Source organism: Schistocerca cancellata, chromosome 4 (assembly GCF_023864275.1).
Source record: "Schistocerca cancellata isolate TAMUIC-IGC-003103 chromosome 4, iqSchCanc2.1, whole genome shotgun sequence".
Taxonomy (NCBI): Eukaryota; Metazoa; Arthropoda; class Insecta; order Orthoptera; family Acrididae; genus Schistocerca; species Schistocerca cancellata.
This window is the reverse complement of record NC_064629.1, coordinates 140,888,082-140,909,905: the sequence shown is the minus strand read 5'-3', so window position 1 is coordinate 140,909,905 and position 21,824 is coordinate 140,888,082.

The following is a 21,824-nucleotide window of genomic DNA, read 5'->3' as shown; positions in this document are numbered from 1 at the left end:
CAAACTGAAGATAATAGAGAGACGGCTGAATTACTGAATTCGGCCTTCCGAAATTTTTTCACGCCGGAAAATCGTAATATGGTTTCCCCTTTTAATCACTGTACTAACGTCGAAATGGCAAATATGGAGGCAATCAATCGCGGAATAGCAAAGCAACTATAATCGCTTAGTAGTGGAAAGGCATCAGGACCAGATCAGATACCTGTAAGATTCTACAAAGCTTATGCGAAAGAACTTGCTCCCCTTCTAACAGCCGTTTACGGCAATTCGCTGGAGCCACGAAGGGTACCTAGCGACTGGAAAAAAACGCAGGTCATTCCCGTTTTCAAGAAGCGTCGTGGGACAAATGCACGTAATTATAGATCTATATCATTGTTGTCAGTCTGTTGTAGACTTATGGAATATGTTTTATGCTCAATAGTTATGACGCTTTCGGAGAACTAAAGTGTCCTCTATAGAAATCAACACGGATTCCGCAGAGATCTTACGAAATTCAGTTCGCTCTGTTCCTCCACGAGATCCATAGCGCTGTAGACAACGGCGCTTAGGTTGAGGTCGTGTTCCTTGACGGGAGGTAGGCGTTTAACACCGTCCGCATTGCCTTCTTGTGAGAAAAATGACAGCTTACTGAGTATCGGACCAGATCCGCGACAGCATTCAAGCTCTTTAACACTGTTCGCAGATGATGCGGTTCTATATAGCAAAGTACAAACGCCACGAGACAGTACTGATTTGAAAAATTATTTACAGAAATTGACGAATGGTGCAGTCTCTGAACGTTAACTGCGGTGTCACCGCCACTTGCTAGGTGGTAGCTTTTAAATCGGCCGCGATCCGCTAGTATACGACGGACCCGCGTGCCGCCACTGTCAGTAATTGCAGACCGAGCGCCACCACACGGCAGGTCTAGAGAGGCGTACTAGCACTCGCCCCAGTTGCACAGCCGACTTTGCAAGGAACGGTTCACTGACAACTACGCTCTCATTTGCCGAGACGATAGTTAGCATAGCCTTCAGCTACATTTGCTACGACCTAGCAAGGCGCCGTATTCAATTAATATTGAGATTCTATTAATGTATCATCAAGAGCGATGTTCTACAAATGTGGATTAAAGTTAAGTATTCCAGAAGCTACGTACTTTTCTTTATAGCATCCATTACGTATACTGTTTCAGACCACACGCCAGCCTGCGTGAGTTTAAGCGCGTGCCTTTCGGCTTCCTCTCATTGTGTCTAGGCTGTCTTGTCTAGACACAACATTAACACTGAATGCAAATAAATCTAACAGACTGCGCAGACATAGAAAAAGAAATCCACTACTGTACAACTATACTGTTGACGACAGATTGCTGGAAATAGTATGAACGTAAAATATCTACGAGTAACTATCTAGAGCGACTTTAAGTGGAATAACCACGCTAAACAATTAGTATGAAAAGCAGACACCAGACTGAGATTCATAGGAGGAATCTTAAGCTAATGTAACTCATCCACGAAAGAAGTGGCTTGTGAGGAGCTTCTTCGATCGATTCTTGAGTATTGTTCATCAATCTGGGATCTTTACCAGGTAGAACTGATAAAAGAGATGGAGAAGATCCTACGAATAGTGGCGCATTCCGTCGCGGAGTCGGTTAGTCGGCATGAGAGCTTACAGCTCAGAAAACTCCAGTGGCAGTCGCTACAAAAGAGGCGTTGTGAATCACGGGGAGATTTACTGTTGAAATATCGAGAGAGTTCTTTCCTGGAGGAGTCGTACAACATATTACTTCCTCGCACATACATCTCGCGAAATGACCAATATGAAAAAATTTGAGAAATTAGAGCCAATACAGAGGCTTACCGCTAACGATCTTTCCCGCGAGTTATTTGCGAGTAGAACAGGGAAGGAAAAATCAGTTAGTGGTACCAGAAGTACCCTCCACGACACACTGTCAAATGGTTTGCGATGTATTGACGTATATTTAGATACAGAACGAAAGCTGAAGTTTCAAATTCCGCATTTAAGAGATCAGTCATGCTGGAGAATCGTGCAGATATACCGTCGTTCGACCATCGCATAGACACCCTTATGAAGGGCACAGAGATAGGCATCTCTGACGTAGAGGAGGAACTGTAAGAGTTGAAAACAAATGAGTCGCCAGGTCCACATGAAATCTGGTTTTACGGAGAGTACTGTAAGGCATTGAACCCCTACTTAGCTTGCATTTATCGCAATCTGTCGCCTAGCGTGAAGTCCCAAGCGACTGGAAAAAGTGCAGGTGACTCCTGTGTATAAAAATGGTAAAGGAAGGGACTCGCAAAGTTACGAATCCTTATCCTCAACATCGGTATGCTACAGAATTCTCGAACATCATCTGAGTCCGAATAGTATAATGAGACGGGAAAACTTCTGACCACAAATCAGCACGGATTTAAAAAGCATAGCTCGTGCGAAACTCAGCTTGCCCTTTTCTCGCATAATATCCTGCGAACAATGGATGAAGGGCTACATGCAGATTCCATATTCCTAGATTTCCGGAAAGCATTTGACACGGTGTCCAACTACTGACTGTTAACGAAGGCAAGAGCCTACGGAATAGGTTCCTAGGTATGTGAGTGGTTCGAAGACTTATTAGGTAATACACAGAGTACGTCGTCCCTGACGGCGAGTGTTCATCAGAGACAAGGGTATCGTCAGGTGTGTCCCAGGGAAGTGTGATAGAACAGATCTTATTCTCTATTTCTCTATATATGATCTGACGGACAGGGTGAGCAGCAATGTACGGCTTTTTGGTGATTTAGCTGTGGTATACGGGAAAGTGTCACCGCTGAGTGGCTGTAATATGATACAAGGTGACTCAGACAAAATTTGTAGATGATGTGATAAATGGCAGCTTGCCTAAATGTAGAATAATGTTAGTTAATGCAGATGAGAAGGAGAAACAAACCCGTAAAGTTCGAATAAACCATTAGCAGTGTGCTGCTTGACACAGCCACGTCGATTAAATATCTGGCGTAAGGTTGCAAAGCGATATGAAATGGGACGATAACATAAAGACGACAACAGGGAAGACGAATGGTCGACTTAGGTTTATTGGGAGAATTTTAGGAAAGTGGGAATTAGTGAAGTTCGGTGGCAGGAGGAACAAGACTTTTGGTCAGGTGAATACAGGGTTATAAATACAAAATAAAATAGGGGTAATGCAGGAGTAGGTTTAATAATTAATAAAAAAATAGGTGCTGGTAAGCTACTACAAACAGCATAGTGAACACATTATTGTGGCCAAGATAGACACGAAGCCCACGCCTACTACAATAGTACAAGTTTATATGCCAACTAGCTCTGCAGATGATGAATAAATTGATGAGATGTATGATGAGATAAAAGACATTATTCAGGTAGTGAAGGGAGACGAAAATTTAATAGTCATGGGTGACTGGAATTCGAGAGTAGGAAAAGGGAGAGAAGGAAACATAGTAGGTGAATATGGATTGGGGGTAAGAAATGAAAGAGGAAGCCGTCTGGTAGAATTTTGCACAGAGCATAACTTAATCATAGCTAACACTTGGTTCAAGAATAATAAAAGAAGGTTGTATACATGGAAGAATCCTCGAGATACTAGAAGGTATCAGATATATTATATAATGGTAAGACAGAGATTTAGCAACCAGGTTTTTAATTGTAAGACATTTCCAGGGGCAGATGAGGACTCTGACCACAATTTATTGGTTATGAACTGTAGATTACAACTGAAGAAACTGCAAAAAGGTGGGAATTTAAGGAGATGGGACCTGGATAAACTGACTAAACCAGAGGTTGTACAGAATTTCAGGGAGAGCATAAGGGAGCAATTGACAGAAATGGGGAAAGAAGTACAGTAGAAGAAGAATGGGTAGCTTTGAAGGATGAAGTACTGAAGGCAGCAGAGGATCAAGTAGGTAAAAAGACGAGGGCTAGTAGAAATCCTTGGGTAACAGAAGAAATATTGAATTTAATTGATGAAAGGAGAAAATATAAAAATGCAGTAAATCAAGCAGGCAAAAAGGAATACAAACGTCTCAAAAATGAGATCGAGAGGAAGTACAAAACGGCTAAGCAGGGATGGCTAGAGGACAAATGTAAGGATGTAGAGGCTTATCTCACTAGGGGTAAGATAGATACTGCCTACAGGAAAACTAAAAAGACCTTTGCAGAGAAGAGAACCACTTGTATGAAAACCCAGTACTAAGCAAAGAAGGGAAAGCAGAAAGGTGGAAGGAGTATATAGAGGGTCTATACAAGGGCGATGTACTTGAGGACAATATTATGGAAATGGAAGAGGCTGTAGATGAAGATGAAATGAGAGATACGATATTGTGTGAAGAGTTTGACAGAACACCGAAAGACCTGAGTCGAAACAAGGCCCCGGGAGTAGACAACATTCCATTAAAACTACTGACGGCCTTGGGAGAGCCAGTCCTGACAAAAGTATACCATCTGGTGAGCAAGATGTATGAGACAGGCGAAATACCCTCAGACTTCAAGGAGAATATAATAATTCCAATCCCAAAGAAAGCAGGTGTTGACAGATGTGAAAATTACCGAACTATCAGTTTAATAAGTCACGGCTGCGAAATACTAACACGAATTCTTTACAGACGAATGGAAAAACTGGTAGAAGCCGACCTCGGGGAAGATCAGTTTGGATTCCGTAGAAATATTGGAACACATGAGGCAATACTGACCTTACGATTTATCTTAGAAGAAAGATTAAGGAAAGGCAAAACTATGTTTCTAGCATTTGTAGACGTAGAGAAAGTTTTTGACAATGTTGACTGGAATACTCTCTTTCAAATTCTAAAGGTGGCAGGGATAAAATACAGGGAGCGAAAGGCTATTTACAATTTGTACAGAAACCAGATGGCACTTATAATAGCCGAGGGGCACGAAAGGGAAGCAGTGGTTGGGAAGGGAGTGAGACAGGGTTGTAGCCTCTCCCCGATGTTATTTAATCTGTATATTGAGCAAGCAGTAAAAGAAATAAAAGAAAAATTCGGAGTAGGTATTAAAATTCATGGAGAAGAAATAAAAACTATGAGGTTCGCCGATGACATTGTAATTCTGTGAGAGACAGCAAAGGACTTGGAAGGAAAGCGTTCCTGAAGAAGAGAAATTTGTTAACATCGAGTATTGATTTAAGTGTCAGGAAGACGTTTCTGAAAGTATTTGTATGGAGTGTAGCCATGTATGGAAGTGAAACATGGACGATAAATAGTATAGACAAGAAGAGAATAGAAGCTTTTGAAATGTGGTGCTACAGAAGAATGCTGAAGATTGGATGGGCAGATCACATAACTAATGAGGAAGTATTGAATAGAATTGGGGAGAAGAGGAATTTGTGGCACAACTTGACAAGAAGAAGGGACCGGTTGGTAGGACATATTCTGAGGCATCAAGGTATCACAAATTTAGCATTGGAGGCAGCGTGGCGGGTAAAAATCGTAGAGGGAGACCAAGAGATGAATACACCAAACAGATACAGAAGGATGTAGGTAGCAGTAGGTACTGGAAGATGAAGAAGCTTGCACAGGATAGAGTAGCATGGAGAGCTGCATCAAACCAGTCTCAGGACTGAAGACCACAACAATAACAACGTAGCTGATTAATAAAGGAGACCGCCTATAAAAGACTTGAGTGACCCATTCTTGAGTGTTACTCGAGTATTTCTGATCCCCACCAGACTGGATTAAAGGAAGACATCAAAGCAATTCAAAGGCGTGCTGCTATATTTGTTACCGGTAGGTTTGATCAATGCCCTAGCATTACGGAGATGCTTGGTGAACTCAAATGGGAGTCCCTACAGGGAAGACATTGTTCTATTCGCGAAACGCTGTTGAGAAAATTTAGAGAACCAGCATTTGAAGTTGACTGCAGAACTATTCTACTGTCGCTAGCGAGCATTTTGCGTAAGGACCACGAAGATAAGATAAGAAAATGTATGACTCGTACTGAGACACATAGAAGTCGTAATTTATTTGCTCTATTTGCGAGTGGAACAGGAAAGGGAATAACTAGTAGTGGTACAAGATACTCTTCGCCGTGCACTGTACAGTGGCTTGCGAAGTATGTATATATATGTAGGTGTACGTGATCCTTACTGCCACGTCTTAACAAGAAATTATAGTGACATCTACTGTAAAATCATTAAACACTGCGCATACACCCAGTATTAAACAAATCGTGCTGTGAGAGCATAACATATTATTATTCGGTGAGAAGCACACGACATTCTACATTTGGATTCTTATTTTTTTCTCACTTCTATTTATATTATGACTAACAATAGCAAAAACGAAACTCTTAAGTGAAATGCACACGCCACGTCATATAAATGTAACAGCTTCCATGAGAACAACATCCAACGATATGAAGAGGACAATCGGGAAACGCTTGCGAACCTCCGAAGGGGGAAGCTACGCAGACTGTGACAAGACGCCCTAGACCGCTCGGCTACCCCGCGCGGCATTTATTTCATTCATATTATTTACTACTTTAATTAGTAATCATTCTTTTTGTTTTCTTCAGGAGGTTTCCCTGCATATTTGTTAATACAATGTGATAGAAAAATCAAGCCTACTGGAAATTTGAAGCAGTAGACACTGAATACCGCAGTTTGATTTTGTACGATTATTTTTCATTACTGATTTGTCAGATACAAAAAACTCATCCCCGAAACGAATTCTGAAAGCATTTTGTTTTTACCTTAGGTCCATCGAAAGTAAAATGTAATGCCTCTGTGCCCTTTGAAGAGTTGTTCTGAAAAGGAGTTTGTAAAAAGAGTGGACTTTATGGAAAATTGTATATTATCGGATCCTACTTTCCCTGCTGAAGAAAAGAAAGATTTTAAACATAAACTGTTTTATGGAAAGTCACAATTAACGAAATGACGGCTTGCTTCACACAAAGTTGAAAGTACCTTCTTAAAAAAATAACCATAATTGGCTGCATATTACTATTAAATTCGATTTGCCAAACTCGTTGGTAGGCCATCAAACTCATCCGTATAGTTAAGTGTACGGCGTAAGACACAGCTACTGAGAAACGATTTCGGAGTCACAGTATTTACATACACTCCTGGAAATTGAAATAAGAACACCGTGAATTCATTGTCCCAGGAAGGGGAAACTTTATTAACACATTCCTGGGGTCAGATACATCACATGATCACACTGACAGAACCACAGGCACATAGACACAGGCAACAGAGCATGCACAATGTTGGCACTAGTACAGTGTATATCCACCTTTCGCAGCAATGCAGGCTGCTATTCTCCCATGGAGACGATCGTAGAGATGCTGGATGTAGTCCTGTGGAACGGCTTGCCATGCCATTTCCACCTGGCGCCTCAGTTGGACCAGCGTTCGTGCTGGACGTGCAGACCGCGTGAGACGACGCTTCATCCAGTCCCAAACATGCTCAATGGGGGACAGATCCGGAGATCTTGCTGGCCAGGGTAGTTGACTTACACCTTCTAGAGCACGTTGGGTGGCACGGGATACATGCGGACGTGCATTGTCCTGTTGGAACAGCAAGTTCCCTTGCCGGTCTAGGAATGGTAGAACGATGGGTTCGATGACGGTTTGGATGTACCGTGCACTATTCAGTGTCCCCTCGACGATCACCAGTGGTGTACGGCCAGTGTAGGAGATCGCTCCCCACACCATGATGCCGGGTGTTGGCCCTGTGTGCCTCGGTCGTATGCAGTCCTGATTGTGGCGCTCACCTGCACGGCGCCAAACACGCATACGAACATCATTGGCACCAAGGCAGAAGCGACTCTCATCGCTGAAGACGACACGTCTCCATTCGTCCCTCCATTCACGCCTGTCGCGACACCACTGGAGGCGGGCTGCACGATGTTGGGGCGTGAGCGGAAGACGGCCTAACGGTGTGCGGGACCGTAGCCCAGCTTCATGGAGACGGTTGCGAATGGTCCTCGCCGATACCCCAGGAGCAACAGTGTCCCTAATTTGCTTGGAAGTGGCGGTGCGGTCCCCTACGGCACTGCGTAGGATCCTACGGTCTTGGCGTGCATCCGTGCGTCGCTGCGGTCCGGTCCCAGGTCGACGGGCACGTGCACCTTCCGCCGACCACTGGCGACAACATCGATGTACTGTGGAGACCTCACGCCCCACGTGTTGAGCAATTCGGCGGTACGTCCACCCGGCCTCCCGCATGCCCACTATACGCCCTCGCTCAAAGTCCGTCAACTGCACATACGGTTCACGTCCACGCTGTCGCGGCATGCTACCAGTGTTAAAGACTGCGATGGAGCTCCGTATGCCACGGCAAACTGGCTGACACTCACGGCGGCGGTGCACAAATGCTGCGCAGCTAGCGCCATTCGACGGCCAACACCGCGGTTCCTGGTGTGTCCTCTGTGCCGTGCGTGTGATCATTGCATGTACAGCCCTCTCGCAGTGTCCGGAGCAGGTATGGTGGGTCTGACACACCGGTGTCAATGTGTTCTTTTTTCCATTTCCAGGAGTGTATGTCAGTCAAATGAAGCTCCGAGAATTTGGAAATGTTGAGGGTTCCAAAGGGGTTAGAGTTATTACTTCATCTCCCTCACGAGGAGCTAAATACAGATAAGCATTAGATCGGAGCTGTAGAAACTTAGAACTAAAAAAACGACTTTCATATATCCAAATCTTGTCAGTCTTTGCGGGAGCCTTGCTGATTAGGAAACAATAAGAAATAACCTGAACAGATGATAAGAAGGTCTATCCCCGTAACAGTATCCTTCAAGAGGCTAAAAAGCAGTGCTACTCAGTGACAATCCTGTCAGGTGACTGCCCCATGTGCGGAGACTCAACTTCAAGCCTTGTTTAATCATATGTGTAAGCGGTTAATATTAAGTTTGGAAAAGGTTTTAAATGATCTTTCAAATGATGACATAAATGCGTTAGAATTCATATGTAATTCGGGCTATGATAGCTCACGGCAAACTCAGTTTAAACAAAAAATTGAAAACAACCGTGATTCTGATGCGAACATATTTCAGTCATCTTTAGTGCCTCTCTGACCTATTAGTCGCACCAATAAAGACCTAATTGTTTGGAAAAATCCTACACCATCATCTCCTTGCTATTGCAGAATAATAACTATCAGATTTATTAATGAAGAAGTTTTTTACATCAGCAAGTAAATTAACCATTAAAATAAACAAAAATTGCAGAAATATAGAGCGATTTATCCATAAAACACACATTGCTGATTGCTATGGCAGTTGCGAAGTTCTGCAATGCAACAACAGAGACATCATCGACAATGACATGCTACATGCGCAAGGCTACCTCAAAAGACTTTAATGAACCAAAGTAGTAAATACAGAAGATCTTCAGTTCTTCCTGTCTATACGCCACGCCGAAATTAGATTTTTCGAATTTTTGTTACAATTTTCCCATAAAATAAACATTGGCAAATCCATTCAAAAGAGGAAAAGAAACTTGCTCAAGGGAGGAAAAAAGTCACACAAGAAATGTTTTGAAATCGATGAGGATTATTTGTAGATATTCCCAAGCAAGACGATGGAAATAGTAATGATGGAAATACCAGTAGAAGATGTACTGTAGACCCTGAAACATCGGCAGAAATAACAGTTGTAGATCTGCAACTCATTTATCGATTAGGGTTATTCTAGAAGTTATTTGCAGTGGACATAATATATACATAGACAAGGTTTCTGCTCATACTGTTGAAAAGGCAAGACTGTATATTGACTTATATTAATGACATCCTATGCCTCCTGCTGCACAGAAGATTTTGGTGCACGGCCCGAATGTCACTGAACATGCCCTCTTACCCATAGGCAGTTTATCAGAATAAGTAGCCGAGACCTGCAATAAACACTTTCGTCTGTACAGACAAACGTTTTCCAGGAAATTCTCACAAAAAGAATGCAGTCGGGACACAATAGACAGGCTACTTCTGACATCTGATCCGTTAGTAACAAGTATGAGACCGAAGCGCAAGAACACCAGCAAACCTTTGATACAAGAAACATTACATTTAATGCTCTTAAGCGAAGGATGGGTTAGGCAGGTCCCTCAGGATGACAATGATGATGAGACGAGTCCCTAATAGAAACAGACTGCTCATACGAGCAAGGCTTGGAGGCATCATCTCAATAATGCATTGTACGGTACCTAAGAAATGTTTCACTACCATACAATACTGTACTCCAGACGTACATCCTCAGAAATTTCTTCCTCAAATTAAGGCCGGTATTTGATATTAGTAGACTTCTCTTGGCCAGAAATGCCTTTTTTGCCATAGCGAGTCTGCTTTTGATGTCCTCCTTGCTCCGTCCGGCATTGGTTATTTTACTGCCTAGGTAGCAGAATTCCTTAACTTCATTGACTTCGTGACCATCAATCCTGATGTTAAGTTTCTCGCTGTTCTCATTTCTACTACTTGTCATTACCTTCGTCTTTCTCCGATTTACTCTCAGACCATACTGTGTACTCATTAGACTGTTCATTCCGTTCAGCAGATCATTTAATTCTTCTTCACTTTCACTCAGGATAGCAACGTCATCAGCGAATCGTATCATTGATAACCGGAACAGAAGAGAATCGAAGCAATTGAGATGTGGTGCTATAGACGAATGTTGAAAATTAGGTGGACTGATAAGGTAAGGAATGAGGAGGTTCTACGCAGAATCGGAGAGGAAAGGAATATGTGGAAAACACTGATAAGGAGAAGGGACAGGATGATAGGACATCTGCTAAGACATGAGGGAATGACTTCCATGGTACTAGAGGGAGCTGTGGAGGGCAAAAACTGTAGAGGAGGACAGAGATTGGAATACGTCAAGCAAATAATTGAGGACGTAGGTTGCAAGTGCTACTCTGAGATGAAGAGGTTAGCACAGCAAAGGAATTCGTGGCGGGCCGCATCAAACCAGTCAGTAGACTGATGACCAAAAAAAAAAAAGCTAAGAAATAAATAATCTAATAAAACTACCATAATTTTGTTTTATTTCATGTTACAAAATATGTAAAAACACGTTCTCTAGGGCTCACAGTACAGAAAATACCAAACACCAATTTTCGCCAACTTTCTGACATGAAACCCCTTATGTGCTTTGTTTTGTTTTAGCAAGATGACTTGTTACCATCTTCATGCGGTCATTATGATTGTCTTTTACTGGGAGCCTTCTTAAACGTCCCGTCCCTAGAGCTGTATTTAAGACGGCAACAAAGAGAAGACAATCAATCATCAACATTCCTGAATATGGTAGTTGACTTGACGAAATATCGTACCATTTTGACGACACCACCCGGTAGAATACCCGAGGACATTTCTAACTCATCGTAAACAGGAAAAGCCTGAAATCAAATATTAATCGATTGCTTTTAAATGGTTGGGTCGTATCTTCAGTGACCCAGAATTGAAGTCTTCTTCTAGTTTAGTGACAGAGTATTTGCAAATAACTACTTAATCATATTAAAAACAGTCACACACCTCATTGGTGTTGTAACACTTCTACTAGACTTAATTAGCAAAGAGAGTGATATTACCAAAAAAGAATGTCTTTGCTCAGTGTGAAACGCTAAAATTTAAATCTGAGAATCTTTCTTGAATTATGACATCAAGAACATAATAATGGGTCCAAACAGAATATAACACCACTAGAGAAAGTGCAGCACATACAGAGACGTACACGTATCGTTATTTATGAGGCTTATAATTTAAAACAGCGACCAGCCATTACAGGTTTCAGATTTATTTCAAATCTGCCTTCAGAAGTAGTTAACTCGAAACCGGTAATACTTATATAAACTGATTTAAGCATTACTTGTGACTGATTGCTGTTTTAAATTATAAACTTTGTAGCTGCAGTACAACCACAGTTCTCATAATATCCTCTTTCTCGCTACAAATGTGGTCGACATTGAACAGAGAAAATGAAAGTATAAACTACCCGTTGTTTTTCGAACTATAAACTTAGGTGAATATACGAGTATTTATTCTCACGTAAACTATTTGTTTAAATGTCTGGAACAGGAAAACATGAGGAGCATTTCGTAACTGGTCCACAGTTTATTTAGACCAATGTGGGTATCCACTCAGAGTTCTCATTTCTATTTCTGTCTTTCTATTTATTCATCAAAATTAGCAGCACTGTCTTCCCTGCTGGAACTTAGCATCATTTTCGTCGTACGTTAGTTGATATGAATTTGACATGCACGGGCAGACTTTTGACGTATTTGTCGTTGGAATCACGAGGAAAGTGTTGGGAACCTCTCTCGATTGTGGTGCATAAACGCAAGTTTTCCTCCTAAAAGTAATCTGTGGACCTTAACTTGCATCTTTTATCGCAGTTTCTGCTCGTGTGACACATTATCGCCGATAAGACAAAGGCTTCCTTTCACACGTAGATGTGCTTCTAGTGATATGAACAGAGACAACCTATCACGGAGCAGGTCACTGGTGTAGCTTTTCATACTGTCTGATTAATAATATCAGTAATTATTAACTGCACGTAAGGAGTGAAATGGCACAATAATGACACTCTGGACTCGTATCCTGAAGGAGACGGGTTCTTAACCCGGTCCGGCAATCATGGAGTAAATTTTAATTAAGGATGACTGTTGAGATACTTCATTCACCAGAGTGCTAGTTCCACCTGTCATCTCAAATCAGGTGAACTGATGCTGCAACTATAATAATCCACCTGTGCGTGGAATGTTAAATCCTGTGTGCCTAGCGTAAACCCGAATTTTTCATCCTAAGGGGTTGGGCAAAAATATGGGAACACCACGATAAATGGATGCTCCAACATAGATACAGTTGCTAGCCAAGCCTGCAGTTTCCGCTGTTTTATTTGAACACGGCTAGCACCTGTTCTCAACACGCTCGCTGTAATAGTCAATCGTGATCTGAACAGTGTTTCGTGTAGTTGTCGGTACATTATGTCAGACCTACGTGAATTCGAACGAGGGCAAATTGTCTGACTGAAAGCTGGACATCGCACGGTATAAATTATGCCGCTCCTGCTCTCACGACACACAGGATGATTGAAATAACAGACACAGGCTGTATTTCTTATTGACAGAAAAGGTGGAAGACATCACAACATATGTTTTGCATCACCTCGGTTCCTAGAGTTCCGGAACCTGTACAGAAAATTGGAATAGTGATCAACATAAACATCATTTCCGCCCTTTTTATTGCTCATGAAAACAACACATTGCATGTTGTACCACCATACAACGAGACCTTCAGAGGTGGTGGTCCAGATTTCTGAACACACTGGTACCTCTAATACCCAGTATCACGTCCTCTTGCATTGATGCATGACTGTATTCGTCGTGATATACTATCTACAAGTTCATCAAGGCACTGTTGCTCCAGATTGTCTCATTCCTCAACGGCAATTCGGCGTAGATCCCTCAGAGTGGTTGCTGAGTCACGTCGTCCATAAACAGCCCTTTTCAATCTATCCCAGGAATTACAATGAAATGAACACCCTTAGCTGCTTACAGGCGTTGAAATACGTCAACGGGGACAGATGAAAATGTGTGCCCCGACCGGGACTCGAACTCGGGATCTCCTGCTTACATGGCAGACGCTCTATCTATCTGAGCCACAGAGGACACAGAGGATAGCGCGACTGCAGGGCTTTATCTCGGGCACGCCTCCGGCGAAACTCACATTCTCATCGTATTGTCCCGCACTACATTCGCAGTGCGCCCTCCCATTATTCTCATTACTCGCGGCGCGTTGCCGATTCCCGTAAGAGTTCGGGCACTGTTTGTGCATTCGCACAGAAGAAGAAGATGGTCAAGTGGCCGGTGAGCCTTAACTATATATATACTAAGATGGTATCTGTTCTTTCTGTTGTGGTCGGCAGGAGAGCCAACACCGTGTTACTAGAGGAAGCCGAAAGACACGCGTTTTAGCTCACGCAGGCTGGCGTGAGGTCTGGAACAGGACAAGGAAATTAGAATTTAGAAAAAACGGACGTAGCTGGTAGAATACTTAACTTTAATCCATTAATGGTGAACGTCGCTCTTGACGGTACATGATTCACAGTATCAATAGTAACTGGTAATGGCGCCTTGCTAGGTCGTAGCAAATGACGTAGCTGAAGTCTATGCTGACTATCGTCTCGGCAAATGAGAGCGTATTTTGTCAGTGAACCATCGCTAGCAAAGTCGGCTGTACAACTGGGGCGAGTGCTAGGAAATCTCTCTAGACCTGCCGTGTGGCGGCGCTCGGTCTGCAATCACTGATAGTGGCGACACGCGGGTCCGACGTATACTCACGGACCGCGGCCGATTTAAAGGCTACCACCTAGCAAGTGTGGTGTCTGGCGGTGACACCACACTTTCGGACATGTCCGAAAGAACAGATACCGTCTTAGTATATATCCCAGGAATGTTCGATAGGGTTCATGTCTGGAGAAACACGCTGGCCACTCTAGTCGAGCGATGTCGCTATCCTGAAGGAAGTCATTCACAAGTTGTGCACGATGGGGGTGCGAATTGTCGTCCATGAACACGAATGCCTCGCCAATATGCCGTCGATATGGTTGCACTATCGGTCGGAGGATGGCATTCACCTACTACATTCCATTGTCCATGTTTTGCTTTTTTTATGTTCATCTTATATCCCCTGTCCAAGACGCTGCCCATTCCGTTCAACTGCTCTTCCAAGTCTTTTGCTGTCTTTGACAGAATTACAGTGTCATCGACAAGTCTACAAATGCTATAAACGTGGGTTTGCCTTTCTTTCACCTATCTTCTAAGAGAAGTCGTAGGACCACAACTGCCTCGCACGTTCGTACATTTCTCCAGAATTCAAATTGACCTTCCCCAAGGATGGCTTTTACCAGTATTTCCATTCTTCTGTAAAGAATTCCAGTAAGAATTTTCCAACAACGATTTATTAAACTCATAGTTTGGTAATACTGCACCAGTCTGCACGTGCTTTCTGTGGAATTTGAATTATTAAATTCATTTTGAATTCAGAGGGTGTTTCAGCTGCCTCATACAACTTGCACACCAGATGTAATGGTTTTGTTATGGCTGGCTCTCCCAAGCCTATCAATAGTCCTAACGGAATGTTGTCTACTCCTGAGGCCTTGGTTCAACATGCGTCTTTCAGTGCTCTGTCATATTCGTCTAATAGTTCATACCTCCAATCTCATCTTCATCTACATCCTATTCCCTTTCTTCAAATACATCTCCCTTGTGTAGACCAATAGTGGGGCAAGAGGGGGGGGGGGGGGGGGGGGGGCAACATAATACATTGCGGATTGCCTACATCAGGGGCAAGTATAGATTCAACAGCAAACTTTTGACTGACACGTCCTGAACCTACTGTTCTGTTGAGAGTGTTATCACTTCCTGGGGATAATCCGTCTTTTTGACTGACAAGTGTTTGTTCTGCTAAGTAGATTACGATCCCCTGGGGATAATCCATCCTTCTGAGACATCCCCCTACCCCACCCTCATCCCTTCTCCTCCCACACCATTTGGGGAACTGCTCTCACACAAAGCATCAAGTGGTAGTATTCTGTTGATAGGGACATTCCGGACTCGCTTCCTGTTTCTATCTCTCTCGAGAGGCCACTCAATGATTGCCTGTGTGAACTAACGTTTCAGAACAAATAGACGGAAATTTTCATCTCTGCTCAGAATTCTGTGGTCCTATTGGCAGATGCTGGCGACAAAAGGAGATCTGACGCAATTTCGATATTCACTTTGCTAGCCCCCACTGCTGCAGGCAAGGTCAGACAGGTTGGCCTTCCTTTGTACCTAACCGCCGGTCACAGGCTGAGCTAATACTTTACTTCTGGTCGTTGACTCCTTATGATCACCCCTGCCACCAGGCGCAGTGCACTACGAAAGAAACAAATGCGACCTGGATGTATCAGTAGCTCTGATCAATTCCACCATGACATACACCGCCCCTCCCCCCAGTTTAACAATTCACTTTACCCATTCCGAGACAGTGGTGTTCTTGATCGTACACCTCGAATTTGTTACACGAAATGTACATTTCTCTCTTTTAGGCATGTTATTTTAGAAGACAGAAGACACTGGGGCATACACGCGTTTTCATATCGCTAGAGTATCGTTACTTCTGAAAATCCCCTCACAGTATGGTATACGCTAGATTTCTTCTAAGTATTTACTCATCAGGCAGAAAAAAAATCTCTTTTAAAGATGCTTAATAACTGTTACGCCCTATATCACAGGACTAGAATATTAAACTGATTTTTGGCTCATGACGGACTGTCAAAGAATGCCTCTCACTTTCGAACTGCCCTGTGAAGTAAACAAATGCCTCGCCACATACGAATTCTCTTAAGGTAACAGCTCAGAGATGTTATAAATATCGAGTTTATACTATGTATCACTTTGTAAACTCGGTAAAATATTTGTTTTTATTACAGTGGTCGTCTCTCCCTGGGTAGGTCTGAGACTGAAATTTCGTTAGAAGGTAGCACCGCAACGAAAATTTGCCTGTTTACCACTTCATCTCAAGCATCATATCCGTGGTACACTACCCATCGCTTTCACCCACCGGGCGGCACGTCATTGATATCTATTGAGAACTACATTTGAAGCTGACTGTAGATGAATTTTACTGCTGGCAACATACATTTCGCGTAAGGACTGCGCTATTAAAACACAATCACAAATAAATTCTTGTAAATATTTTTTTTTACATAACACCAGCATCCAAATCTTCTGTCAAATCACTGCGAGACACGTTAGTGCAGTTTTTTCCACGACAGTTTTTGCTCATTGTTGCGCAATGCGAGTCAGCTTTCACATATCCGCACTTTCTTCCGCAGCCTTGAGTGCGGCAGCATGAAATCAGTAGCAATATGTTCTCTGGAGCAGGTGGTCGTTTCATGTGAATCGGGGAGAGGGATGAGTTTGATTCCTTCCAGCTCCAGTTTCTGGAATCCAAGTTGTTCCCCAGCCATAGCTGGACTTCTAGGTAAACTCGGTAAGAGTTGAGGCGTACTGCATCAGTAGTGGGTACCACGCCAAAGAGTGCGACAGATTGAAATCGAATGGGATTCAAGTTATCATCAAGACTCTACTGTTTTTGTGTAGAGAGAGAGTATAAATTTCTCTCCTGCTTTTGCAATGATATCAGGAGAGGAAGCAGGATCGTTGAATATCTGTGGACTATTATGAAGTTGGGGATTCCGGTTGAATAGTTGTGTCGCAACCACTTACTGCAAGAAGAAACAGTATTGAATTCTTGCATTGATGAACGAGTGAGGAGCTACTTATATCTTTAGAACTATAACCCCTTATTCTGATGCTACCTTTACCTTTCTTCATCAGGATTATGTCTGTGTCGTCTAGGGCAAGAGCGCCGAGTAGTACAAGAAGATCTACATTTTGACCCACTATAATCACTTGCTGGTAAAATTTTTTGGCATTTATTGCTTTTGAAACAATTTCAACATCTGCATCGTCATCCGCAATCCTGGTTTTAATACCAAAACTGTCTAGTTTTTGCACAAGCCGCGTAATAATCATTTCCTTATTGCTGAGGTTATTAAGAAAGGCAATAACGTTTCGTCATTAAAGAAAATTTCTCTTGTGGTCTGCTTCATCGTTCGCCTTTGGCGTTCAATAGTTTCTATGTTCAGAGAGCTTTCTGAATATCCATCAAATACAACAGCAACATCATCTTTATAACGTCTCCGAATTTAGGCTATTAATGTTGTATAAATATCACCAAAAGTTCCGCCGGCCGCGGTGGTCTCGCGGTACTAGGCGAGCAGTCTGGAACCGCGCGACTGCTACGGTCGCAGGTTCGAATCCTGCCTCGGGCATGGATGTGTGTGATGTCCTTAGGTTAGTTAGGTTTAAGTAGTTCTAAGTTCTAGGGGACTGATGACCACAGCTGTTAAGTCCCATAGTGCTCAGAGCCATTTGAACCACTTGAACCAAAAGTTCCATTCTCGGGCCACACTAAGTGGTGGATAAGAAACCCTCCATCTATAACAAAGAACTTCCATTCATTATTGTCAATATTGCTTTCAGCTACTTGATTGAAAAGATTGTACAGCGACGACTTTTTTGTTTTCCTCGTCATCCACTGCTGTCAAACAGAGACATTGGTACACTCGATAATTCAGACGTGAATCAATCCTTTAAATCACCAGGTGAATGAAACGTGCACAGTATTCTCTGAAACAACTGAGTTATATCTACTTCAATTACATTTTTTTCAAGCCTTACAGTTGACATACATATTGCTCTAACCATGCTGGATCGCTTAAGCTCCAGAGAACCAAATTTTGGCGAAACAGTAACTATTATTCGAAGAACTTCTTCACTAAAAGACACAGCTTTGTAGCAGTTTACTTCCTGAGAAGCTACTAATCCAGATCCTAATGAATACAATTGCTCCTTATAAGCAAACTGAGTGTGTTGTTGCATAGCTGAAATCTTATGCGAATTTGCTGGTTAATTTCTATCCTCCCACTCCTCAGTTCAACATGTTGATCACTCGAAACCGAATGTAAATCGCAGAACTGTTCCATAGTTTCACATATGTGATGGGTTATTGGTATTCCACATATCCATCGGGTCAACACACTATCGGTGAAACCTCTTCAGTGTGAAACACCTCCAACACTGTTCAGGTTCTTCATAAACTTATGTTCTATCGTCATGTCGGCCCATACTCTACACGAATACTTATCAGAGCGTCGAACCGTGAAGAAGCTGTCCTAGGTGAATTTATCGAACTCCGTGGGTTTCATGGTTTCTTTCAGTTTTTCCATGTCCTTGAGGTACGAATGACACGCCTTCGCATAAGGAAAGTGTCCAGTTGCATGGAATATTGGGAGCATAGCTCCCACACATTCTATATGGAGCTCCCAATTTCCCATACGCTCTGCTTGGATGAAATGCAATGCCAAAATGATACGCTGAATGTATTATATTTATAAATGTGAAGTTTTCCCTCTTTGCTTAATATCATCCATTGTGTTGATAAATTTACTTTTCAGCTTTTCAATCACTCGATTTTTCTCCAGATCGCTTGGAAGGTGCACCACTTCTACTCATATCAGAAATACAGTCTTTAATATGTTGCTTCTCCTCTTCCTCCATGACTGCCATTTCCTCCAGTATTCCAGTATTATGATAGAAAGAGCACACATGACTGCAGACAGAGCTTGAATTGCCCTGGTTTATGCTCGACCAGAAAGCAAATGAGGAACATAAGCTGTAGCATATACAAACTCCAAAAGTTGAGAGAGTCCACTGTCTCTCATTAAGAATCCTATTGCTCCTAGAAAACATATTATCAAGTGAAAGCCTCCTAATCGAGTAAGCGCTAATACATTTAATTGCACATAAGGTTCTCCAGTTGTGATTTTCTCCATGAAACCTTGCCATGCAGAAATAGAAAGCTGCGCCGGCCGGAGTGGCCGTGCGGTTCTAGGCGCTGCAGTCTGGAACCGAGCGACCGCTACGGTCGCAGGTTCGAATCCTGCCTCGAGCATGGATGTGTGTGATGTCCTTAGGTTAGTTAGGTTTAATTAGTTGTAAGTTCTAGGCGACTGATGACCTCAGAAGTTAAGTCGCATAGTGCTCAGAGCCATTTGAACCAAATAGAAAGCTGTAAAAACTTTTCCATCATCCAAGTAAAATCGTGATTGGTAGGCACTGTTGCTTTAGTGAATGATTGTTCTGAGTAGACAGTGTTGCAATATTGAAGTCAGTATTATCGGAAACGAACGCTGGAAATATTTTATTACATTGGAATATTGACTGTTGCATTCCACAAGACTAATAGGTCGGAAACTGCACCGCTCTAGCATTATACTGTTTTTAAGTGCAGAACCGTGTAGCCTTTGGAATGTGTTTATGTTCCACGATCGTTTCTTTCTTTTCGGTATCTTCTTGGTAGGGACACCAAACACCGGAACAATGTTTCAGTATCGATAGCATAGTTTATTTACGTAAAATGTTTCAAACTACACCCGCCTACAGCTCCATCATGCCTAAACCACATGTTTCTTCTTAACCGTCTCTTATGTCATCACAACACTCTGATATCTACTGTACACTGATAAGGGATGCTAACTTCCTGGACATGCGCGTCTGGAGAGATCTTGTGCACTTGGATGGGCGCCGTGAGTATGATTGGTTCAGAACATCCTTCACTGAACAACAGTTACGGACCCCGCTCGTTCTGTACCTTCAAGAGACGTGGAATTTAGCGGATATAGTACCCCCCTAGTTCTGGACAGCTGCAAATTGAATCGAGGACAGTGTTGAAAGGAGGCTTGGTTGAAGATAGCGCGGGGAGATCTTTCAACATCCAACTTTATGCTAAAATTGCGAGAATGCTCTGTGAGTCCAATTCACATAGGGCAAGATAGTCAATCGTAATCGTAGATTACGCACTATTATCGAAGTGCTAGAAATATGTAGATAACCTAACTGCATTGGTATAGGACACTCTCTGATATACTTTAGTGTATATGTTTGAGAATTAACAATAATTAATGGACATACTGGACAGTCATCTATCTAATACCAAAATGTAGACTTTCACGGCCGGAAATATCATGTCCATTATAATTATCCGGGCTGTTATGCCGTGGTCGGTTGACGAATTTTGTCTCAATTGCCAACGTCAGTAGTGAGCCAGTGGGAGTGTTGGACCTTCCATCGACCTACGGACCCCCTTGAAGATGTCTCCCGCAGTCGGAGACGAAACGTTGGGAATTGAGACAAAATTCATCAACCGACCACGGCATAACAGCCCGGATAATTATAATGGACAGTCATCTATCTACATTTGCAATTTGATATATGGTATTCGCAAAGTAGAGGAGGGGTGGTTTAGTGATGATATAGAAACTGGGACCTGCGGTCGTGTCATTGGTGAGCGTTGAAATTATGAAACAAACTAGTAAAATTACTTAAGTTGATCGCACTTTCACCTGTGGTGCTTATTACAGTACATCGCCCCATATCGACAATGTCTTTTCCACCCCTTCCGTCTACTGGTACTCTGTTGATTACCTCATAATGATTGACCGATGTCACTTGTCCGAGATGAAGAGAGTCTTGGTGGGAGCAGCACCTTCCGAGGATGGCCTGCAAGAAACAGTGATTGCGTACATGACTCAAATAGGAGGAGTCATTCGAAATGGAACTCTGAACATCTGCTACCCCATCACTGTGGAAGATGAGTTTGAATGTAGAGGTCATCAGTAACCTTCGGGGAACTGTTTGGAATCGCCCAAATAAACTCTTCCAGTTTCCGTATGTTGTGATGTCTTCCACCTCTTTTGTCAATACGAAACACAGCCTGTGTCATTTATTTCAATACTCCTGTGTGTCGTGAGAACAGGAGCTGCATTATTTACACCATGCAATGTCCAGCTTTCAGTCAGAGCCAAGGACTGAGCCGTGTTAATGTCAGTTCAGCACATGACACACACCCGAAGTGATGTTAGAACAACAAAATGTTGGCTGTGTACACAACTGCAGTCATACACTGCTTCAATATGTTACAGCAGAGAAACAAATGTATTAGACAACACAGGGATATGGTCATCCTACAGACAGGCTATAAAACTTTATACTAGTCTGTGGAAGCGACTTTGATCATTGGTCGCATGCTTCATTGGACCAATACATCTATATTTAATGGGATCATCACATATGGTCAGTTCCAACATGCAGACGGTATTTGTTTTGGATATATATTGGAAGACAGGAACGCGGTAATATCTTACCAAGTTCTCTACTGGATGACGTTAGCGGAACTTTTATAGTTCGTAGTTTCTCTC